This window comes from Balearica regulorum, chromosome W (genome assembly GCF_011004875.1).
Source record: "Balearica regulorum gibbericeps isolate bBalReg1 chromosome W, bBalReg1.pri, whole genome shotgun sequence".
In the NCBI taxonomy this organism is placed as follows: domain Eukaryota; kingdom Metazoa; phylum Chordata; class Aves; order Gruiformes; family Gruidae; genus Balearica; species Balearica regulorum.
This window is the reverse complement of record NC_046219.1, coordinates 23,770,011-23,790,694: the sequence shown is the minus strand read 5'-3', so window position 1 is coordinate 23,790,694 and position 20,684 is coordinate 23,770,011. Positions and strand designations below refer to the sequence as shown.

The 20,684-nt window shown below is 48.0% G+C and overlaps 1 long non-coding RNA gene and 1 pseudogene across 1 annotated transcript in view; one reads left to right on the top strand and one right to left on the bottom strand.

Moving 5' to 3' along the window:
* LOC142599226 (uncharacterized) overlaps positions 1-20,684 on the bottom strand; it is a 1,086,559-nt gene that overhangs the window by 348,003 nt on the left and 717,872 nt on the right. The gene's annotated exons all lie outside the window — the stretch shown is intronic.
* Positions 9,968-11,447, top strand: LOC142599319 (uncharacterized; annotated as a pseudogene).

The window sequence follows — 20,684 nt, the reverse complement described above, 5'->3', positions numbered from 1 at the left end:
TGTCCAGATCCCTCTGTAGCACCTTCCTACCCTCAAGTAGATAAACACTTCCACCCAACTTGGTGTCACCTGCAAACTTACTGAGGGCGCACTTGATCCCCTCATCCAGATCATTGATAAAGATATTAAAGAGAACTGGCCCCAGTACTGAGCCCTGGGGAACACCACTTGTGACCGGCTGTAAGGCTCTGATAGCAAGCAAATGTTGTAAACATCTGTCTTGACCCAAGCAGGGATAAACTGATAATGAGGGAATGTGGCAGACATCCATCTCGGCCAAGGACAGAACCTGCAGAGGCAGGATACTGTCTTGTAAGCACATTCCCCTATTCCTGAAACATGTAGACAAAAGACCATCTGTGTCCTGTGCGTGCATGCCTGTGAAAGGCCATCACTCAGTCAACCCTGAAGGGGGGGGACAGCGAGACCCCCAAGACCCCCACAACCCTGAGTACATACTGTGCCTGCTCAGTGATGACAGACCCCCACCTATGTGGAGCATGTTGGGTTATAAAAAAGGCAAACACAAGTTTTCGGTGTGCACCTGTCACCTGAGGACTACAACTACAAGCAGAGAACATTGCTGGATCCAAGGGTGGTGATATCTTTTCTCTCTCTTTCTTTCTCTCTTTCTTTTCCTCTCTATCACTCTCTTTGTCTCTAACTTCATTTTCGGCACATTAAGATAATATCGTCGCAAGTTTTGCTAAGCCATTACCTTTCATAGTTCTGCTAAGTTTTAAGTACTGTTTTAACTTTTGCCAAGCCTCTATCTTTTGTAGTTCTGCTGAGTTTTAAGTAAATTTGTGAATTGTTTGAACCTCTAGAGTAATTATCGTTACTCCTGATTACCGCACGGGGAATTAAAAAGTTAACCTCACCCTAACCCACCGAGTGGGACGGGACACCAGCCACCAACTGGATTTAACTCCATTCACCACAACTCTTTGGGTCTGGCCATCCAGCCAGTTTTTTTACCCAGTGAAGTGTATGCCCATCCAAGTCATGAGCAACCAATTTCTCCAGGAGAATGCTGTGGGAAACAGTGTCAAAGCCTTTACTAAAGTCCAGGTAAACAACATCCATATGTCCCGCCCTTTTTATATCCCTTTTTGTCTACCCTCTACCTGCCTTGTTCCTCCCCAATTCCCTTCCCCTGCACATTCCCTCATCAGTTGGCATAGTTCCACCAATCCCCCCTGCAACATCCTGGACTCTCAGGTTTGTATCCTTATCAGTTGCAAAGTCCCAGTTTGCCTGCAGTTTCTTGATAGCCCATCAATTAGTGTGACTGACCAGGCTTGTTCTTATCACTACCTCCCTGTATTGGCTCTGGCTGAGATGGAGTTAATATTCTTCATAGCAGCCCGTATGGTGCTGTGCTTTTGATTTGCGACTAAAACAGTGTTAACGCGCCAATGTTTTAGCTATTGCTGAATAGGGTTTACATAGCATTAAAGCCTTCTCTGTTTCTTACTCTGCCCCTCCCCAGTGAGTAGGCTAGAGGTGGGCAAGAGGTTGGGAGGGGACACAGATGGGAAAGCTGACCCAAACTGACTAAAGAGATATTCCATACCATATAACATAGTGCTCAGCAATCAAACTGCGAGGGGGCATGGGGGTGTGGAGTGTGTGTTTTTCCAAAGTAGGCATTGCTCAGAGACTGGTCGGGCATCACTCAGCTTATGGGAGGTGGCAAGTGTGAGAGACTGGACTGTAAGAACATTTGTCTCAAAGATCGCTTGCTCAAGCGGGAAAATCCTCCCTCTGGCTGCTGAGTACGATAAGGACGATTACAGGGTCACAGAGACTTTCAACCTGGGAAAAACGCCCTGTGGGGTCATGCAAAACGCCCTGCGGGGTCATGCGCCACTGAGTCAGAGGACAGTCACGTGACGAACAGGGCTGGAACTGCAAGAAGTGTGTGTGCATGTGCAGGAACACGGAGCCGTGTCGTATGTGCCATTGTCGTGAAAACCGCCACTGTGGTGGGTTGACCCTGGCTGGGGCCCAGGTACCCACCAGAGCCGCTCTATCACTCCCCTCGTTCACTAGACGGGGGAAAAAAAGTATAACGAAACGCTTGTGGGTCGGGATAAGGACAGGGAGAGATCATTCACTAATTATCGTCACGAGCAAAACAGACTGAACTTAGAGAGGGAATTTATCTAATTTATTACCAAGCAAAACAGAGCAGAGGAATGAGAAATAAAAACAAATCTTAAAACACCTCCCCCCACCCCTCCCATCTTCCCAGGCTCAACTTCACTCCCGGCTTCAACCTCCGCCCCCCTCAGCGGCACGGGGGGACGGGGAATGGGGGTTACGGTCAGTTCATCGCATGGTGTTTCTGCCGCTTCTTCATCCTCAGGGGGAGGACTCCTCTCATCGTTCCCCTGCTCCAGCATGGAGTCCCTCCCATGGGAGACAGTCCTTCACGAACTGCTCAAACGTGGTCTCTTCCATGGGGTGCAGACCTTCAGGAGCAGACTGCTCCAGCATGGGGTCCGCCACGGTGTCACAAGTCCTGCCAGCAAACCTGCTCTGGCATGGGCTCCTCTCTCCACGGGTCCACAGGTCCTGCCAGGACCTTGCTTCAGCCTGGGCTTCCCACGGGGTCACAGCCTCCTTCAGGTGCCTCCACCTGCTCCTGCGTGGGGTCCTCCACGGGCTGCAGGTGGAATCTCTACACCCCCTCATCCTCCCTCCATGGGCTGCTGCAGGGGGACAGCCTGCTTCACCATGGTCTTCACCACGGGCTGCAGCGGGATCTCCGCTCCGGTGCCTGGAGCACCTCCTCCCCCTCCTTCTTCACTGACCTTGGTGTCTGCAGATGTTCTTACATCTTCTCACTCCTCTCTCCGGCTGCAAAAGCTCTCTCTAGCTATCTTTTTTTCTTCTTAAATATGTTATCACAGAGGCGCTGATTGGCTTGGCCTTGGCCAGCAGCGGGTCTGTCTTGGAGCCGGCTGGCATTGGCTCTGTCAGACACAGGGGAAGCTTCTAGCAGCTTCTCACAGAAGCCACCCCTGTAGCCCCTCTGCTACCAAAACCTTGCCACGCAAATCCAACACACGCCACCGATATAAAAGGGATGAGGGGTTGTGCGCCTTCGCCTGCCGTTGCAGAACGAGAGATTTGGACACCCCCCCCCCGCAAGACACTGTAGATCCGTGGCGGTGACTATTCTTGTGATTCTATCCCGGAGTCTTGCTTGGTTTTCTGCCTTTCTTTTCTGCTCTATCCTATTGCTCTTATCGGTTACCTTTACTTTTTTTACTTTTTTTTCATAATAAAAACTGTTTCCGGTATACGGCATTTGACCTCGTTTGTGTCTTAAGCTCGCTCTCGGGATCGTATCGAAACCTCCCCGACATTGGATCGGGACATTAAATTGGCGTCACGGACAGGATCCCTTGAGACGAGAGTGCCGTATTGTTTCCCAAATATGTGAGACCTCTCAGGAACGTAAGGGGGGGCGGGCTTGTTGTTATATCTTCTCTCCCCTGTCTAGTTAAGGAGGGGGAGTGATAGAGCGGCTCTGGTGGGCACCTGGCCTCCAGGCAGGGTCAACCCCTCCCAGTATGCAGAATAGGATGGTAATAAAAGCAATCTGTAAGCTTCGTCCAATAGTGATCTCTTATAACCACCCACTGTTTAGTCATTTTGTAATAATGTGATGGATGAAAATGTTTCAAAGCTGAAATACCAAATAGATCTACAGGTAGCAAAATAATGCTATAAATATATAGATAATGAAGTATCCATTCAATATCTCTAACCACTGATACCCTGAAAAAATCAGATTCTATAAGCTATGGAGTTATTGTATCCCACAGCTGGTGATAACTTTGTTTAACTTAGACTAGTGATCTAGACCCAAGTGATCCCTTTCCCAGTTACAAGAAAACCTGGGATTTTCTGGTACATTCTCCGTTGTTAAATCCTGAGCCATAGTCTTTAGCCTTAGCTATAGACCTGGAGATGTGGTGTAAGGAACATCCGCAAGTTGTGTCAGACTAGATATGGATTTTTTGCAGCTTTGTGTAATGACTTTTCCTGAGAGGTATAAAAAAGGTAATGCAGAATGATATCAAATACTACCATTTTGATTTGGTCATGTGTTCACCCATCACCCACCTTGCATTCACTTTTACAGGTATAAATGGCCACAATGTCTCCGGCTGAGTGCTGTTAACTCAAGCAATCTTAACCTCGTGTCCTGGTTCTGGCTAGGATAGAGTTAATTTCACAAGGAGGCAGGACAGGTGAGCCAAGCTGGCCAGGGGGCTATTCCATACCATGTGACATCATGCTCACCATAAAAGGGGGCTAGTTGGGGAGGGGTGGGTTTGGCCTGGCTCCAGGAGGGGCTGAGGGTCCAGTCTGGTCGGTGGGGGGATGGGTAAATTGCTTTCTGTTATCACCCATTGTGAATATCTGTTATCAGTATTGTTGTTGATTGTTTCCCTCTCCCTTGCCAGTGCCAGTAAACTGTCCTTATCCCAACCCACCAGGAGGCTTTGCCTTTGTTTTTCTGTTCTCCTCCCCATCCTGCCGGGGGAGGGGTGAGCAAGCGGTGGCATGGTGCTCAGCTGCTGACTGGGGCTAAACCATGTCACCTGGCATGGTGCTCTAAGCACCATGGAAAGAAATGTAATTAATGTATTAATGTATGAGGCTGGGAAAAGATAGGTCTTTAGATTTCCAAAGTTACACTTGTGAATTGGGTTTAGCAACTGTAATAAAAAATTATCAATAGGTCTTTTATACTAATTAAAGGAGCTAAAGACACTGAGGAGGATTTACAGGAAGACATTCTGTTCTCAGTGAGCTTTGTAAAACCTAGAAGCCTAAAATGGAATTCCTTCCTCACCCTGGTATAGCTTCTGTGGTGTGAGAATAACAGAATACCAGAATAACATCAGAATAAGTAAGTAAGTCAGATGTTTGTAAAAAACACATCAGTTCCTGTATGGTCATTTCTGACAGCAGAAAACTCAACATGTTTTTAAACAGTAATAGTAATTTTAAAATATGTAAATGGAAAACATATATCTTGAAACTGAAAAAACCAAACCCAAACAAACCCCCCCCCCCCAAACTAAATACAAAACCCACAAGAAATCTCTGAAAATCAAAACTACAAATACTTGGAAATATACATGAAGTCAGCCATTTTTTTAAAAACACTCTGGAGAGGATGTAATCAGTGCTAATGCAATCTTTTCAGTGGGCAACTACTTTAACATAGTAGAATGACCTATAGCTCAGGTCATATACCTTAGTATCAGAAAATGCCTTCATTTGCTGTAAGTACTTTGGCCCATGGGAGATATAAACTTTTAGAGAGAGTTTAAAGGTATAAAACAAACACTGTTTTAAGTTCTACGGTGCACAACCATGGCTAAAATGTAATTAGTAAAAAAATGCTCGGAAGAGCATTATGTGACCAGAACTACTCGATCAGAAAGTGCTAATTGAACAAATATAATCACAATCAAAGCCTTTATTTAAATAGAGGTTAAAGTCCTGTCCTGGTTTTGGCAGGGATAGAGTTAATTTTCTTTCTACCAGCTGGTATAGTGCTATGTTTGGGATTTAGGATGAGAATAATGTTGACAACACACTGATGTTTTTAGTTGTTGCCAAGCAGTCAAGGACTTTTCAGCTTCTCATGCTGCCCTGCCAACAAGAAGGTGGGGGGTGCCCACGAAGCTGGGAGGGCACACAGCCAGGACAGCTGACTCAAAGTGACCAAAGGGATATTCCATACCATACGACGTCATGTTTCATAAATAACTGGGAGGTGGGCCGGGTGGTGGGTCAGCTTGGGATCTTGTGGAGCATGGACTTCGGGTGGCGAGAAATTGTGCTGTTCATCATTTGTTATGTATATTCTATTATTATTATTACTATTATTATTACCTTCCTTTTTTTTTTTTTTGTCCTATTAAATTGTCTTTATCACAACAGTCCTAATGACAGATCTGACCAGAGCATACTAAAACAAGTTAGTTTTAAGCGTACATTATATTAGTTTAATAGTTGCTGGATACAATGTTGTATAATTTGTTCGCATGATCGTGTCATGTAAGTCCTTACATTATTGGCCATGAGAATGATTTGGTCTGCATATTCAGTGTTGCTGACTCCTCTGTACCTTGGGTGCTATCTCCTGGGAATTATTAGGAATCACACTCTCTACCTTTTTTCTGCAGAGAACCAATCTATGGGGGACACAGAGGGGAACACCTTCACCTTCCCTTTCTCCTTCAGGCTAGTTAGAACAGCTCTTACAACAGCTCTTGAGAATTTTGAATACCCTTGGGATGTTCAGACCAGCATGCTTCTATTGCTAGGTCTCCTGAATGTGTTTCAGGTCTTGTTCGGGGTTAAACTATTTAAAAATATCACCCAGCGATCTGCCCTGAGGCTGGATATTTATGAGTGGCAGGGTGTGGGGGGTAGCATGGGCAAATGTCTAGGGCGGTGGGCACCCTCAGTGGTTTGGAAATTTACCCCTGAACAAATGCAGAATCCTGAAAAGCTAGTAGAATGTTTGGAAAAAGTATGCTGTCACCCTGGCAGTTCCAGAGAGACACAAATCACTGCAATGTGCTGGGGCCTGGCCCATGCCTACCAAGCTCTGTTCAGCACTATTCAGTACCCTCAAAGGTCTCTACATCTGATGACAAAATAACAGTCACTGAGGCTACTCCAACCCTTGCAACAAGCACCGTGGCCACTCCAAGCCTGGCAACAGACACCACAGCCACTCCAACCCCAGGGACAGGAACTGCGGCTGTACCAAAAGACTAACCCGTGTTTGTATCAGTTGCTCTTATACACAAAAAGAAATACACAAAGAAATCAGTTCACTTAGTGAAGGAGGATGATGAACCTGGGTCATCACAAGAAAAGGAGGAAGAGCTAGAACCAGAGGTAATCACCTGATCCCTGTCCCTGGGTGAGCTGTGAGATATGAGAAAAGATTTCAGCCATTGTCGAGGCGAGCGCATTATCACCTGGCTGCTCCGATGCTGGGATAACGGGGCCAGTAGCCTGGAATTAGAGGGCAGGGAGGCCAAGCGGCTGGGATCCCTGTCTAGGGAAGGGGGCATCAAAAAGGTGATTGGGAAGAAGGCACAGGCCCTCAGCCTCTGGAGGCGACTCCTGTCAAGTGTGAGGGAAAGGTATCCCTTCGGTGAAGATGTTGTATGTCAACCAGGCAAGTAGACCACCATGGAACGAGGTATCCAGTACCTGAGGGAATTAGCTGTGCAGGAGATGGTTTATTATGACCTGGACAACGCGCAGTTACTCACGTGTTCTGATGAACTCCAGTGCACACGACTGATGTGGTGCAAGTTTGTATGGAGTGCACCATCATGATATGCCAACTCATTAGCAGTGATGGACTGGGAAGATGAAGAAGCACCAACAGTGGATAAAATGACTGGCTGACTCTGGCAATACAAAGAAAGTCTCTCTTCCTCCCTTATCTCGGCTGTGGAGAAACTGTCCCGGGAGTTCCAGCAATTCAGAGAGGATATGTCCTACTCCCCACCTGTACGGACCAGTATCTCAGCTATTAAGAGTAAGCATTCCTCTGCTCAGGAGAGAGGATATAGAGGGTACACACCACAAGGCACGCTGTGGTTTTACCTGCGTGACCACAGAGAGGACATGAGGAAGTGGGATGGAAAAGCTAGTTCAACCCTAGAGGCACAAGTACATGAGTTGCAAAGCAAAGCAGTCATAAAAAGGGATTCTTCCAGGAAAACTGCCACTCCTGTTTCCAGTGGGCAGTTCCCTAGAGCAAGTGGAAGGCCTGATCATACTTATGATCCTCTTGAAGGGACTTCTAAGTCATTTTTACAAGAAGTGAGTAACGAATACAATGAGCAGGATTAGAAGAGCCCTGCCTCCAGCCAGGTGGAGGAAAGGAACAACCAGGTTTTTTGGACTGTGTGGATCCAATGGCCTGGCATGTCACACGCTCAAGAGTATAAGGCTGTAGTGAACACCGGTACACAGTGTACCCTAATGCCATCGAGCTATGAAGGGGTGGAACCCATCTCTATTTCTGGTGTAACGGTGGGATCCCAACAGCTAACTGTACTGGAGGTTGAAGTGAAGCTAAGTGGGAATGAGTGGCAAAAGCATCCCATTGTGACTGGCCTAGATGCTCTGTGTATTCTTGGCATAGACTACCTCCGGAGAGGGTATTTCAAAGACCCAAAAGGCTACCGGTGGGCTTTTGGAATAGCTGCCTTGGAATCGGAGGAAATTGAACCATTGTCTAGTTTGCCCAGTCTCTCGGAGGACCCTTCTGTTGTAGGGTTGCTGAGGGTTGAAGAGCAACAGGTGCCGATTGCTACCACAACTGTGCACTGGCGGCAATACCGCACCAACAGAGACTCCCTGGTTCCCATCCACGAGCTAATTCATCAACTGGAGGGTCAGGGAGTGATCAGCAGAACTTGTTCACCCTTTAACAGTCCCATATGGCCAGTGCGGAAGTCCAATGGAGAGTGGAGGCTGACGGTAGTCTATCGTGGCCTGAAGAAAGACACACTGCCCATGAGTACTGCCGTGCCAGACATGCTGGAACTTCAATATGAACTGGAGTCAAAGGCAGCCAAATGGTACGCCACAAATGTGTTTTTCTCGATCCCTTTGGCAGCAGAGTGCAGGCCACAGTTTGCCTTCACTTGGAGGGGCATCCAGTACACCTGGAATTGACTGCCCCAGGGGTGGAAACACAGCCCCACCATTTGCCATGGACTGATCCAGACTGCACTGGAAAAGGGTGAAGCCCCAGAGCACCTGCAATACATTGAGGACATCATTGTATGGGGCAACTCAGCAGAGGAAGTTTCTGAGAAAGGGAAGAAAGTAATCCAAATCCTGCTGCAGGCTGGCTTCACCATAAAACCAAGTAAGGTGAAGGGGCCTGCACAGGAAATCCAGTTTTTAGGAATAAAATGGCAAGATGGGCATCGTCAGATTCCAATGGATGTGATCAGCAAAACAGCAGCCATGTCACCACCAAGCAACAAAAGGAAACACAGGCTTTCTTAGGTGTTGAGGGTTTCTGGCAAATGCATATCCGAAATTACAGATAGTAAGCCCTCTCTATCACGTAACCCAGAAGAAGAACATTTTGAAATGGGACCCTGAGCAATGACAATCCTTTGAACAAATTAAACAGGAAATAGTTCATTTGGTAGCTCTTGGGCCACTCCGGGCAGGACCAGTGTGAGAGACTGGACTGTAAGAACATTTGTCTCAAAGATCGCATGCTCAAGCAGAAAACCTCTCTGGCTGCTGAGTGCAATAAGGACGGTTGCAGGGTAGCAGAGACTTTCAACTTGCGAAAAACACCCTGCGGGGTCATGCACTGCTGAGTCAGGTGACAGTCGCGTGAAGAACGGGGCTGGAACTGCAAGAAGTGTGTGTGCATGGACAGGAACGTGGAGCCGTGTCGTACGTGCCGTTGTCGTGAAAACCACTGCCGATATAAAAAAGAACTGCTAAAATGAGGGGGCGCGCGCATTCGCCCACCCCCGCAGAACGAGAGATTTGGACCCCTGAGACGCTATGGATCTGTGGTGGTGACTATTCTTGTGATTCTATCCCAAAGTCTCACATGGTTTCTGCCTTTCTTTTCTACTCTGCCCTAATACTATTGTTTACTTTTTCATAATAAAAGCTGTTTCAGGTATACAGCATTTGACCTCGTTTGTGTCTTAATCTCGCTCTCGGGATCATATCGAAACCTCCCCGACATTGGATCGGGACATTAAATTGGCATCACGGACAGGATCCCTTGAGACGAGAGTGCCGTATTGTTTCCCAAATATGTGAGACCTCTCAGGAACGTAAGGGGGGCGGGCTTGTGATTCTGTTTGAAACTTGCGTGCTGCCTTCCTGAAACGACCGCTTCCCCGCTTTAAACAAAATGAGTGATGATAGAACCGTTCCTTTGGGAAGGGAAGTTTTATTTGATTTTCTGGAGAAACATAGAGCGCGACCCTCTGTGCCCGGGGTGGACTGGGCTCAGGGAAATTGGCATAATTTGCAGAGCATGGTTGACCGAATGGGCGCCTTGCACAAAGATGTGAGACTAAGAGCAGGAAAAGGCAAAGCGATTATTTGTGCCATTCTTGGAGCTAGCTTAGCCGCCGCAGTAGAGGCTAGAGATCGTTGCTGTACTGCGGAGTCCCTAACTATCGAATCCCTTCAAAGCCTTACCCGGTCCCTTCAGAAAAAAAGAACAACTTAAGGCGGAAAAGGATCAAGCAAAACATTTGCAGACTGCCCTTAAGGAGCAGCTCCTTGAGGATACTACCTGCGAGGAAATTCCCCCAAGATCAGAAATTGGCTACCCCTTTAAAGACCTGCAGGCAGCGAAAGAGAGAGTAGGGAAATTAGAGCCACTTTCGTTGCGACCCTTGGTCAAAACCGAGTACATTTATGATGATGAGCAGGACCAGTCCCCCCAAGTTACAACCAAGGAAGTCCCTTATACTGCTTGTCGAGTTGATGAAACTAAAGAAGGAATTTGGCCGAACCCCTAAGGAATCAGAAATGGAGTATGTGTGGAGAGTGTCACTGTCTGGGGGGGACCAGATTCTGTTAAGTGAAAAAGAGGCGGAAGGGTATTGGGGACCAGGAGTGTTTTTAACTACTGGGAACCACCGTGCCCCCTGGTCTTTGACCCAACGGGCAGCTTATTGGGCAGGTGGCTTGAACCCCCTGGAGAGGGGGGACCCTCTTGTGATTATGGGGACTGTGGATCAATTAGTAGAGAGTGTGCAGAAGGCAGCTTGTCTGCAGATGATGTATGATCGAAAGTTGGAGCCTAGACAGGAGTCCCCGATGATGATGCCAGTAGATCCCTGTGGTGGGCTGTGACAGAGGTGCTGTGACAGAGGTGCTGATTGGCTTGGCCTTGGCCAGCGGCGGGTCCGTCTTGGAGCTGGCTGGCATTGGCTCTGTCAGACACAGGGGAAGCTTCTAGCAGCTCCTCACAGAAGCTACCCCTGTAGCACCCTCCCCCGCTACCAAAACCTTGCCACACAAACACAACACAATCCCGAATGAATGACTCCCCTTATAAGGGGACTCCCCAATTCCTTGAAACTGATTGGTATACAATTACAGGGGAAAATACAAGCGATGCCCCAAGGCGACAGAGTTGCACCGCCGACCCTTGGACAGGAAAATGTGGACCTGGGGGGAGTTGGCTCAAGAACTGATCAATTATGGGCGCAAGTATGGCCCTTTCAACTGCCAAAATGGACTCCAGGGGCTTGAGGCGAGCAGAAGTAAAAATAGTTCCACACCCCGGGAATGACAGGAGAGTACCTCTCACCAGACCACCGGGAGGGAGAGACGTCCTGAACAAACACAATAGGCTGTGGGTGGAAGGACAATAGAAGGGGATCCCGTGTGACTTAATGGACGGATTGCCAAGACACAAATTAGAAAAGTTGGTAACAGGATGGCCCACTAGATCAGCAAATGGAGAAGGAGATTTTGAGGATACCACTCCCAGTGTGCCCTCCTTGACTGATTTATCAGAAATAAACACCTCCCAAAACCTGGCGGGAAACTAGATCCTTCGCCCTTCAGTGGTGAGCAGAGGGGTGAAGGTTGGATACATATCAGACAGCTCACTGAGAATGACCGGGGTGATTCGCTAATTACAGGCCTTGTAGGACCAAAACAAGTTCTGGTCACGTTTTTGATAGATACTGGTGCTCAAATTTCAGCTATTAAAATGAAAGATGCTGCTAATTGTGGAGTTACGTCCTCCAAGCAAACACTGCTTGTGGCAGATGCATTTGGCAATGTTCAATCACAGGCATTGGCACTGGTCAGCCTGCAGCTGCCGGGAGAAGATAGTGCCATTACAGTGGCTATGGTAGTGGGAGAGCTTCCATTCAACCTCTTGGGACTTGATGTTCTGAAAGGGAAGACCTGGATTGATAATAAAGGGAGACAATGGTCATTTGGCTCCCCCACTGTAGATATTCGGCTGCTACAAGCTGCACCACTACTTCCCCCTTCGAAGCTTACAAATGTTAAGCCTTATCCGATACCTTTGGGGGTCAGAGAGGGAATAATGCCCGTATTAGAAGACTTAAAAGGACAAGGTATTGTGATTCCGACCCACTCTCCTTTTAACTCTCCAGTGTGGCCAGTAAGAAAACCTAACGGCACGTGGAGATTAACCATAGATTATCGCAGGCTCAACGCAAATACCGGTCCGTTGACAGCAGCGGTACTGAATATTGCCGAGCTTATAGCTACAATCCAGGAACGAGCCCACCCGGTCATGGCGACAGTGGATGTTAAGGACATGTTTTTTATGGTTCCCCTGCAGCCTGAGGACCAAGATTGCTTTGCTTTTACGTGGGAAGGCCAACAATTCACTTTCACCTGACTCCCACAGGGATATAAGCATTCCCCCACTCTAGCCCACCACGCGTTAGCGCAGGAGCTAGAGGTAATTCAGACAGAGGAGGAGGTCAGAATTTACCAATATATCGACGACATTCTTGTGGGAGGGGATGACATAGAGAAAGTTCGGATAACTCAGGATAATATAATTTCCCACTTAGAAAGTTTGGGGTTGAAAATTCCACCGGAGAAGATACAAACACCCTCGAGTGAAGTAAAGTTTTTAGGAATCTGGTGGAAAGGAGGAATGACATGCATTCCACTGGACACCCTTTCCTTGTTAGATCAGATCAAAATGCCACAGTCAAGAAGGGATTTGCAGCATGTACTAGGATTACTTGTGTTTTGGAGAAGGCATATTCCTGATTTTTCAATTATCACAAGACCCTTGTATGACTTATTACGAAAAGGGGCTCAGTGGGAATGGACTGAACCCCACGAAGAAGCATTGCGATTGCTAGTGTTTGAAGCGACCGCCCATCAAGCTCTTGGTCCCATTCACCCCACCGACCCTGTCCATATTGAATGGGGATTTGCCAAGACCGGACTGTCAATACATCTATGGCGAAAGGGCCCTGAAGGACCCACTCAGCCTATTGGGTTCTACTCCCATAGTTTTAAAGATGCCGAAAAAAGATATACAACCTGGGGAAAGGGTTTGTTTGTAGTCAACAGCCATTAGTGCTTAGAGGCCCATTTAAGGTAATCAAAATGGTTTCAGCAGGAACTCCACCCCCTGACGGGGTGGCTCAGAGAGCCTCCGTGTGGAAATGGTATGCCCAGATAGAACATTATTGCGACATTTTTACAGTGTCTGAGGGAGCTGCAAAGAGGTTAACCATCCAAGAATAGGTGGGCCCAGATAGAGAAACACCCAAACTCCCTCCCGTAGTACAAGTGGCCCCTCCATTTTCCGAGCAGTTGCAGAATGCTTGGTTCACTGATGCTTCCTCTAAGCGAGAAGGGAAAACTTGGAAATATCGAGCTGTAGCACTCCACATAGATGCGGATAAACAAATAATCACTGAAGGGGAAGGCAGTGCTCAAGTAGGGGAATTAGTTGCAGTGTGGAGTGTTTTCCAGCATGAAGCTCAATCTACCTCTCCTGTCTATATCTATAGTGACTCCTATGCCATATTCAAAGGCTGCACTGAATGGCTTCCATTCTGGGAACAAAACGAGTGGGAAGTCAACAGGATACCTATATGGCAGAAAGAGAAGTGGCAGGATACCTTGACCATTGCTAGACAGGGAAAGTTTGCGGTAGCCTGGGTGGCTTCCCATCGACAGGATAATACCCCTGTTAGCCAATGGAATGGCAAAGCTGACGAGTTAGCCCGATTAGCTCCCCTCCAAAACACCCAAATAGCAGAAGACTGGGAGCGATTGTTGGAATGGTTGCATGTGAAGAGGAAACATTCAGTGATCAAAGACCTCTACTGTGAGGCCCAAGCTCGAGGTTGGCCCGTTACTAGGGAGGAATGTAAGACTTGTGTGTCCGCTTGCGAACAATGTCGTACCTGCTTAGAAAGACACCCCCTGGAAGACAATCCCCTACACTTGAGGGAGGGGAAAGGGCTGTGGGAAACCTGGCAAGTGGACTACATTGGTCCTTTCCGGAAGTCGGAAGGAAAGCATTATGTGTTGGTTGGAGTGGAGGTAGTGTCAGGGTTAGTCCAGGCCGAAGCATTTGCCAGAGCTACTGGAGAAAACACGGTGAAAGCTTTGAAAGAGTGGTTTGGCACCTTCCCCAAACCACGGTCGATTCAGTCGGATAATGGTTCTCACTTTACTGCTAAAATAGTCCAGGAGTGGGCAACTGGGGAAGGAATCTCGTGGGTACACCGTACTCTGTATTATCTGCAGGCGAATGGAATTGTAGAAAGAACTAATGGTTTGTTGAAGCGCTTCCTTAAGCCGCATAAGCCAGGATGGGCCGAACAGCTATGGGATGCGGTTACCAGTGTTAATAGTCGTTGGGGAATAAATGGATGCCCAAAAATCACAGCATTTTGTCCAAAGGCTCCAAACATTATGCCAGCCCCATGCGACTCTGAGTATCCCAAGAACCCGTCACACTTTCCGGGCCAGCCCATTTTGGTCGAACTCCCCACTGTGGGGGCCGTACCCCTGGTACTGGAAACCCCAATGAATAAGTATGCCTGGAAAGCAAAAGATGCTCATGGGAAGGAACATAAGATTAACGCAAGATGAGTGGACCCCTCGACGTATCGTAAAACATTATGGACCTGCCACCTGGAACCCCAATGAGTGGGTTAGTGGTGCTCGAGAACCTATCTACAATTTAAACCGCATTATTCGATTGCAAGCCGTCCTAGAGATTATCACTAACGAGAGAGCCCGTGCTCTTGACCTATTAGCGGACCAAGCCACGCAAATGCGAGCGGCAATATTTCAACATCGTATGGTTCTCGATTACCTGTTAGCCAAAGAAGGGGGCGCCTGTGATAAACTAAATGATTCTAACTGTTGCTTAAAAATTGACGACAATGGGAAAGTTGTCAAACAAATCGCCACAGGAATACGGAAGCTGGCCCATGTCCCTGTTCAGACATGGAAAGGCTGGGACATTGACTTATTCTCCTGGCTCCCAGGTGGCCCCTGGGTTAAGCGAATCTTATTCTACTTGTTATGTGGTTTTGCCATGCTGATGTTTTTACCATGTATTAATCCATGTTTTATACAATTGATTCAACGTGTTGTAACCAACATGCAATTTGTAACTACTGTTTCACCCGACGGTGTTAAGCAAATTCGTGCCGTACGTCGATCCACGCCGTCAGTAGTGCAAATTGTATGAAGAGCTCTTTTCTAACCTTTTCTATATAACTATCTTTTCTCAAAACCGCCATGGGTCCTGAGGCAATCTTTGAGCCACGGGGTGGTGTGAGAGACTGGACTGTAAGAACATTTACCTCAAAGATTGCTTGCTCAAGGGGGAAACCCCTCCAGCTGCTGAGTGCGATAAGGACGATTGCCGTGTCGTAGAGACTTTCAACCTGCTAAAAATGCAAGCGGGAAAACCTCTCTGGTGACTGAGTGGGATAAGGATGATTACAGGGTCGTAGAGACTTTCAGCTTGTGAAAAACGCCCTGCGGGGTCATGCACCACTGAGTCAGATGACAGTCGCGTGAAGAACAGGGCTGGAACTGCAAGAAGCGCGTGCACATGCGCAGGAACGCGGAGCCGTGTTGTATGTGCTGTCGTGAAAACTACCACTGATATTAAAGGGAACTGCTAAGATGAGGGGGCGTGCGCCCTCGCCCACCGTCGCAGAATGAGAGATTGGGACCCCTGAGACGCTGTGGATGCGCACTTTCGCCCACCGTCGCAGAACAAGAGATTTGGACATCCCCCCCAAGACACTGTGGATCCATGGTGGTGACTATTCTTGCGATTCTATCCTGGAGTCTTGCTTGGTTTTCTGCCTTTCTTTTCTGCTCTATCCTATCGCTCTTATCGGTTACCTTTACTGTTTTTACTTTTTTTTCATAATAAAAATTGTTTCCAGTATATAGCATTTAACCTCATTTGTGTCTTAATCTCGCTCTCGGGAACGTATCGAAACCTCCCCAACATTGGATTGGGACAGCAAGTGTGCTGGGTTTGCATGGCAAGGTTTTGGTAGAGGGGGAGGCTACAGGGGTGGCTTCTGCGAGAAGCTGCTAGAAGCTTCCCCTGTGTCTGATAGAGCCAATGCCAGCCAGCTCCAAGAAGGACCCACCGCTGGCCAAGGCCAAGCCAATCAGCGCCTCTGTGATAACATATTTAAGAAAGACAAAAACAGTTAGAGAGAGCTTTTGCAGCCAGAGAGAGGAGTGAGAAGATGTAAGAAACTCTGCAGACACCAAGGTCAGTAAAGAAGGAGGGGGAGGAGGTGCTCCAGGCACCAGAGCGGAGATCCCCCTGCAGCCCATGGTGAAGACCATGGTGAAGCAGGCTGTTCCCCTGCAGCAGCCCATGGAGGTAGGATGAGGGGGTGTAGAGATTCCACCCGCAGCCTGTGGAGGACCCCACGCCGGAGCAGGTGGAGGCACCTGAAGGAGGCTGTGGCCCCATGGGAAGCCCAGGCTGGAGCAAGCTCCTGGCAGGACCTGTGGACCCGTGGAGAGAGGAGCCCACGCCAGGGCAGGTTTGCTGGCAGGACGTGTGACCCCATGGGGGATCCACGTTGGAGCAGTTTGCTCCTGAAGGTCTGCACCCCATGGGAGAGACCCACGCTGGAGCAGTTCTTGAAGGACTGTAGCCTGTGGGAAGGACTCACGTTGGAGAAAGTCGTGAAGGACTGTCTCCCGTGAGAGGGACCCCATGCTGGAGCAGGGGAACAATGAGAGTAGTCCTCCCCCTGAGGATGAAGAAGTGGCAGAAACACCGCGTGATGAACTGACCGTAACCCCCATTCCCTGTCCCCCTTTGCCGCTGAGGGGGGAGGAGGTTGAAGCCAGGAGTGAAGTTGAGCCCGGGAAGATGGGAGGGGTGGGGGGAGGTGTTTTAAGATTTGGTTTTATTTCTCACTCCTCTACTCTGTTTTCCTTGGTAATAAATTAGATGAATTCCCTCTCTAAGTTCAGTCTTTTTTGCTCGTGACGATAATTAGTGAATGATCTCTCCCTGTCCTTATCTCGACCCATAAGCTTTTTTCATTGCACCTTTTCTCCCCTGTCTAGAGAAGGAGGGGAGTGATAGAGCGGCTCTGGTGGGCACCTGGCCCTCAGCCAGGGTCAACGCACCACAGACTGGAAAAGGGGAAACATAATCCCCATTTTTAAGAAAGGTAAAAAGGGGAACTACAGGTCAGTCAGTCTCACCTCTGTGCCTGGCAAAATCATGGAGCAGACCCTCCTGGAAACCATGCTCAGGCACATGGAAAACAAGGAGGTGATTGGTGACAGCCAACACAGCTTCACTAATGGTAAATATTGCCTGACAAACTTGGTGGCCTTCAATGATGGGGTTACAGTGCTGGTGGACAAGGGAAGAGCGACAGACATCATTGCATTACATTGCAAAGCATTTGACACTGTCCCACACGACATCCTTGTCTCTCAATTGGAGAGACATGGATTCAATGGATGGACCACTTGGTGGATAAGGAATTGGCTGGATGGTCGCACTCAAAGATTTGTGGTCAATGGCTCAATGTCCAAGTGGAGAACAGCAACGAGTGGCATTCCTCAGGGGTCAGTACTGGGACCGGCACTGTTTAACATCTTTGTTGGTGACATGGACAGCAGGACTGAGTGCACCCTCAGCAAGTTTGCCGACGACACCAAGCTGTGTGGTGTGGTCGACACGCTGGAGGGAAGGGATGCCATCCAGAGGGACCTTGACAGGCTTGAGAGGTGGGCCCGTGCGAACCGCCTGAAGTTCAACAAGGCCAAGTGCAAGGTCCTGCACGTGGGTCGGCGCAATCCCCAGTATCAATACAGACTGGATAATGAATGGCTTGAGAGCAGCCCTGAGGAGAAGGACTTGGGGGTATTGATTGATGAGAAGCTCAACATGAGCCGGCAGTGTGCGCTTGCAGCCCAGAAAGCCAACCGTGTCCTGGGCTGCATCCAAAGAAGTGTGACCAGCAGGTCGAGGGAGGTGATCCTGCCCCTCTACTCTGCTCTGGTGAGGCCCCACCTGGAGTACTGCATCCAGCTCTGGGGTCCCCAGTACAAGAAAGACATGGAGCTGTTGGAGTGATTCCAGAGGAGGGCCACAAATTTGATCAGAGGGCTGGAGCACCTCTGCTATGAGGACAGGCTGAGAGAGTTGGGATTGTTCAGCCTGGAGAAGAGAAGGTTGCGGGGAGACCTAATTGTTCCCTTCCAGTTCTACTCAGGCTGGAGAACAGCCTGCTGGAAACTGGAGCAGCATTTTTCCTGGAAGAATCCCCTTTTCTGATTGTTTTTCCTTGCAACTAACATACTCGTGCCTCTAGGGTCTAGGTAGGTTTTCCATCCCACTTCCTCATGTCCACTCCATAGTCACACAGGTAAAATCTACATCTTTGCTGAAGGGATACGTTTCCCTCACACCTGACAGAAGTCACATCCAGAAGCTGAGGGCTTGGGTTTTTTTTCCCAATCACCTTGTCAATGGCCCCTTCCCTAGACAGGGATCCCAGCTGCTTGGCCTCCCTGCCCTCCAGTTCCAGGCTACTGGCCCTGTTATCCCAGCATCGGAGCAGCCAGGTAACAATGTGCTCGCCTGGATAGTGGCTGAAATCTTTTTGCATATCTCGCAGCTCACCGAGGGACAGTGATCAGGTGATCACTTCTGGTTCTGGCTCTTCTTCCTGTTCTCATGATGGTCCAGGTTCATCGTCTTCCCTTACTAAGCAAACTGATTTTCTTGTGTACTGCTGTATAGGGGTGACTGATACCTGCATGGGATGTTTTTTTGTTTCAGCTGCAGTGCCTGTCACAGGGATTTGAGTAGCCACAGTGCCAGTTGCTCTGTTTTCCCTCTCTTCCCCCTCAGGGCACTGCCTAATATCGAGCAGTGTTTGGTAGATAGTGGCCAGGGCCCAGCACAATGCAGTAAGTTGTGCCTCTTTGGAATAGCCACAGCATTTTCCTTTCAAATATTCTATCACTTTATCAGGGTCCTGTAGTTGTTCTGGAGTGAAGTTCCAAACCATTGGGGGTGAGAAGTTCTCTAGATACCCGCCCATATTCTCCCACGTGCCATGCCAGCCCTGACTATTCAGCCTCGGGGCAGATATCTGAGTGGTATTCTTAAAACAAATCTTTCAGCCCTAAACAAGACCTGGACCACATTCAGGAGACATAGCAATAGGAGCATGCTGTCTTGAACATCCCAAGGGTATTCAAAATTCTCAAAAGCTGTTGTAACTAGTATGAAGGAAAAAGGTGAGGTGAAAGAGCTGGAGAAAGTATCTCCCCCCCATCTTCCCCATAGATTGGGAGCAATTATTCATCAGTTCTGAGAGATGTTGTCTGATGTATGGGCATGACAGCAATGCCACATATAAATAGCAGCTTAGCCTCATGACCAAGTGATGTTATCATATCATAAATCGATATTACAGCAAAATGAGAATCCTGATCCCTCTCCCAGAGGTGATAAACGGTGCCACAGGGAATGCATACAGTAAGTAATGATTTACATAACACAACCATGTGAACAAACAAAACACCATTGTGACCAGCAACTACTTAACTAATATAATAAATGTGTATAACAAATTTGTTTTAACATGCTCTTGTCAGATCTGTCATTGTCTGAACCCTTCAGGCCTCACGTTGGGCCTGAAAAAGGACTGGTTTAGCCCCAGTCGGCAACTATGCACCACATGGCCGCTCACTCACTCCTCCCTCACCCAGTGGGACCGGTAGGAGAACTGGAAGAAAAAGGTAAAATATAGTGAGCATGACATCGTATGGTATGGAATACCCCTTTGGCTAGTTTGGGTCAGCTGTCCTGTCTGTATCCCTTCCGAGCTTCTTGAGAAAACTGACTCTATGCCAGGCAAAAACCAGGACAGCTCGACCATCCTTTCAGTGAACAAATTTTTCCTAATATCCAATCTAAACATCCCCGGCACAACTTGAGGCCATTTCCTCTTGTCCTATCGCTTGTTACTTGGGAGTAGAGACCAACACCCACCTTGCTACAACCTCCTTTCAGGTAGTTGTAGAGAGCGATAAGGTCTCCCCTCAGCCTCCTTTTTTCCAGACTAAACAACCCCAGTTCCCTCAGATGCTCCTCATAAGACTTGTTCTCTACACCCTTCACCAGCTTTGTTTCCCTTCTTTGGACACACTCCAGCACCTCAATGTCTTTCTTGTAGTGAGGGGCCACCCCACATGTCTGTATTTGGAGGGAGGTCTGTGATGGAGACGTTATACTTTTTTATGACATATGCCGATATAACTAGAAAAAACAATTTTTGGGAATTCTGATATGTGAAACAGCCATATCTCTCCACAGTCTGTGTTTCTTCAATGTCAGATAAGAAACAATTGCTATACATCGCATTTTGCATCATGATAGAATCACAGAATCATAGAATGGGTTGGGTTATCCTTGGATACCCTAAGAGATTGTCTACAAATTTGCATATATCATTATTGCAAGATATCTGTGTTCTCTTTGCAACTATTTGTATGAATAACATAAAAAAGTGACCTTTTTTTTTAACATAACATACTTTTTAACCAATGTTTTCTTGTCA